The sequence below is a fragment of the Populus alba genome, chromosome 19 (assembly GCF_005239225.2).
Source record: "Populus alba chromosome 19, ASM523922v2, whole genome shotgun sequence".
NCBI lineage: Eukaryota > Viridiplantae > Streptophyta > Magnoliopsida > Malpighiales > Salicaceae > Populus > Populus alba.
The window spans coordinates 15,625,495-15,630,223 of NC_133302.1; the positions used below are offsets into that span (position 1 = coordinate 15,625,495).

The 4,729-nt window shown below is 37.2% G+C and overlaps 2 pseudogenes; both read left to right on the top strand.

Annotated features, from left to right (window-relative positions):
- The first annotated feature begins 841 nt into the window (after positions 1-841).
- On the top strand, positions 842-1,498 carry LOC140955062 (uncharacterized; annotated as a pseudogene).
- Positions 1,499-1,612: 114 nt separating this feature from the next.
- On the top strand, positions 1,613-2,618 carry LOC140955063 (uncharacterized; annotated as a pseudogene).
- Positions 2,619-4,729: the final 2,111 nt, after the last annotated feature.

Here is a 4,729-nt window from a genome sequence, read left to right on the forward strand (position 1 = left end):
GGTTCAGGGTTTTATTAATTTCACAATATCTATTCCCATAAATTTTACTAGAGGCGGTATTGGGTATCCATGTAGAAAGTGTCAAAATAAAAGGTATCTGCATCCAGATGTTGTAATGATGCATCTTCTACACAAAGGGTTTATGGAGAATTACCAGTGTTGGTATGCATATGGAGAAGTATTTGTTAGTAAGAAGAGAATGAGAGAAATGGTGGTTGAGTCAACTTCTAGTGCTAGCAATGTGTATGAAGCGGTAGATGACAACACTAATCCTTACAGGAATATGGTTTGGATGCAATGAGAATGAATCAAGATAATGTCATTCAATGTCTAATCGTAGAAGAAGAACCTAATGCAGATGCATCTAGGTTTTTTGATTTGTTGAAAGATTCTGACGAACCATTATGTGATGGTTGCACAAACCACAGTAAATTATCGGCCGTAGCACAGGTGTTCACTTAAATCAGATCATGGGTTGAGTCAGGTCGGGTATGATAAAATTATTGAATGGTCGAGAAGCATTTTACCTGAAGGGAATAGGCTGTAAGAGAACTTCTATGTTGCGAAATCCATGATGAAATCCCTCGGTTTTGGATACCAGAAAATTGACATGTGCCCTAACTTCTGCATGTTATACTACCTTGAAAATGCTAAGATGACAGAGTGCATGACATGTAGGCATTCTCGTTATAAACCCAGAATTGGCAGGGGAAAGAATCTTGTGGCATATAAAAAACTTAGACACTTCCCAATCACACCTAGATTGTAGAGGTTATTCATGTCACCAAGGACTGCTGAGCACATGACATGGCACTAATCACATGATATGGTTGATGGAGTGATGGTGCATCCTTCTGATGGCGAGGCGTGGAAACACTTTAACAGTGTGCATCCTCACTTTTCAGCTGAATCAAGAAATGTGCATCTTGGGTTGTGTATAGATGGATTCAACCTATTTGGGTCATTTGTTGCTCCTTATTCTTGTTGACCGGTCATACTCACGGTTTATAACTTGCCATCGAGAATGTGTATGAGGCCGAAGTTCATGTTCTTATCTACTGTCATACCCGATCCAAGCAGCTCGGGCCACAATACAGATGTTTGTCTTTGACCATTGATTGATAAGTTGGTGCAGTTGTGGTCTTCCAGAGCTTTGACTTATAATATATCGAGGAAATAAAATTTTCTTATGAGGGCGGTTTTGATGTGGAATATCAATGATTTTTCAGCTTATGGAATGCTTTTTGGTAGTACGCATGAGAAACTAGTATGTCCATACTACATGGAAAACAACAAGACATTCACGCTAACAAACAGAGGTAAAATTTCTTTTTTTGACTGTCACCGTCGTTTCTTGCCATATAATCACAGACATAAAAAGAACATAAAAGATTTCTTTGTTGGTAGAGTTGAAAAGGATGTTGCATCCCTGCGTCTTTTTGGTGAAGAATTGCATGATGTTATATCAGAGTACAGTGACATTGTGTTTGGTCTTTAATTAGGTAAGTAAAAGTTTTCTGGTTTTGGTTTGGCCTATAATTGGGTAAAGCGAAGTATCTTTTGGGTGCTTCCTTATTGGAAGATCAATTTGCTCCGCCATAACCTTGACGTCATGCACATTGAAAAGAACGTGTTTGAGAACATTTTCAACACCATCATGGATGTGAAGGGGAAGACAAAGGACAACATCAAGGCTAGATTGGATATAGCTTTGTTTTGTAACCGTAAAAATATGAATTTGGTTTGTGATGAGTCACGACTTGCAAAACCAAGAGAAAGCTTCGTGTTAAATAAAAACGCACAACTAGTAGTCTACAAATGGCTTAAGAGTCTGCGTTTTCTTGATGGACATGCCTCGAACATATCAAGGTTGGTTAATATGGAAGAATACAGATTGTATGGAATGAAGAGTCATGACTGCCACGTGTTTATGTAAACACTCATCTCATTAGCTTTTCGTGATTTGTTGCCAAAGGGGATATGGGATGCACTCACGAAGATCAGTCATTTATTTAGAGATATATGCTTCAGCAAGTTGAATGTTAATCACATTAAGAGGCTTGAAACGAATATCATTGAGACACTATGCAAACTTGAGATGATATTCCCTCTATTATATTTTGACTCAATGGAACATCTTCCCATACATTTACCGTTCGAAGCAAAAGTTGGAGGATCGATCCAGTATAGATGGATGTATCCACTTGAATGGTTAGATATTATAGTTGCAATGTAATTCATATATAAAAGTATTTTCTTTGTTTTTTTTAATTGAAAATATTTGATTAATTCAATGCAGGTACTTGTTCAATCTCAAGAAAAAGGTTATGAACGAGGCGCATGTTGAGACTTCGATATATGAAGCCTATATTGTTGAGGAGATCTCAACATTTATCTTGTACTATTTTGAACCTAATCTGAGAATGAGAATCAATCACATTCCACGGCATGATGATGGCGGTGAAGTGTCTTCTAGTGGGAACTTGTTAATATTCTCCAATCTTGGACGACTCGCACTTAAAAATACTGTAAGAGAAAGATATTTGTTAGAAATAGAGTTCAAACAAGCACACAATTATGTTCTATTTAATTGTGATGAGCTGAGACCTTTTATTTAGTATGTTTATATATGTGTAATACTAATTAAACTTTGTCAATAATATACTGTTAATTATATATTGTAATAACATACACTCATTATCACTTGCATGCAACTTCGACAATATTTGTTGTCCAATAACTCACAACTGACCGAATTCTAGATCTTTCAATTACAAGATGAACAATTTGTCATGTGGTTTAGAACACATGTAAGCACTATCACAAACTCATTCTCACTTGCAAAATTACTGTATGCATGTCATTACGAGATTCTTGTTAATTTACTATTCATTGATGTACATTACATACAAGGTTTATCAAATGGGAAGGAGTGATGCTAAGTCATTGTCTTCACTAAGCCTAGGCCCTGAAAGAAAAGTTAAGTGCTACAACGGATATTTTGTCAATGGATATGTTTTCCATACTGAAGAATATAAGCATGGAAGAAAGACATACAACAATGGTGTTGTGTTAAAGGATTGACTAGTAATGAGTTAGAAGTCGACTACTATGGTAGATTAGAAGAGTTCGTTGAACCGCAATATCGTAACGAGCAAAATAGACTGTTTTTATTCAAATGCTATTGGTATGACACGACTGACAGAGAAATCAGAGTTGATTCGCATTATGGTCTAGTCGAAATTAACTCAAAAGCTAGACTCTGCAACGTAAATGATGTCTTTGTTTTTGCAAAGTAATGTCAGCAAGTTTATTACATAAACACCCCTTCATTTAGAAAGGATCAATCAGGAGTGGATTGGTTGTCCATTTTAAAAACGAAACCCAGGGTATTGGTATGACACGACTGACAGAGAAATCAGAGTTGATTCGCACTATGGGCTAGTCGAAATCAACTCAAAAGCTAGACTTTGCAACGTAAATGATGTCTTTGTTTTTGCAAAGCAATGTCAACAAGTTTATTACATAAACACCCCTTCATTTAGAAAGGATCAATCAAGAGTGGATTGGTTGTCCATTTTAAAAACGAAACCCAGGGGTCGTGTCGAGCTTATTCAGGATGAGAACGAAGACACAAGTGTGTGAGATGAAGTCTTTCAAGTTAGTGAGTTGGTTGAACCATATTGAGTTGCTCCTTCGATTGACTTGGAAGAAAATTCAAATTTTCATGTTTTCGATGATAGTCTTGTTGATGTTGACTCAGAGGACTTGAATGTTATTTTGAGCTCTAGAAGATAAGCAAATGTCAATGAAGATTGTCGCGGGGGCGTGCCGATGCGACTCGTGTGGCGACGATGGAGGGAGAGAGAGAGAGAGACTGCAAAAATGGGGTAGTGGGGGACTAGTTTTTTTGTCAACTTTAGACTTAATTTTCTCCGCACTCAGATCATTAACGGAGCCTCTATTTATACGCAGTAGAAGAGGGTAATCTCGTCTACCTCGGGGTAAAATTTCAGCCATTGATTCAGTTGGTAAGGATCCTAATTGTTGGCTCAAAGTGTGCCTCATGAGTTGTTCAATCTACAGAAAAAAGCTGCCCGAGTTGGCGTTGGCACTGTCACGTTGCCATTCAGACCAAACTTTTCAATTAGCGTTGTAAAGAAACTGCAGGGGATCATTTGCGTGCAAATTTGGTTAAATTTAGTGGATGTTTGGTGCATTAAATGCACCTGCAAGGTAGTCGCCTGAGCAGCATTCACGGGTAAAATCGAGGAAGATAATGAATAGTTCCAGACGACGCGTTGTCTATTTTTTTTTTAATAAACAAAACAGCGCTGTTTCTGGTTAAATTAGGGATTTATACTAATTTTCAATTTAGTCCTCAATCTTCCAATAACTTTAAATTGAACCCTTAATTGACCATAAACTTCTGATTTAATGCAATTAAGCCCCTGATGAACTTCAATTGGAACCCTGAAGTTACGCGCCTTATACAATATGGTCCTTGGTCTCGGAAATTGTCAATTTAACCCCTAATTGACCATTAAACTTTCAATTTCTTCAATTTCACCCCCGGTTTTTGTCAATTGAACCCCTATAGTTTTCCGCCTGTTGCAGATTGGTCCCTGGTCTCGGATTTTTTCAATTTAACCCCTAATTGACCCCAAAACTTCAATTTTCTTACAATTTGGCCCTTGATTTCAATCAATTAGCTTGGTAAAAATTAAAT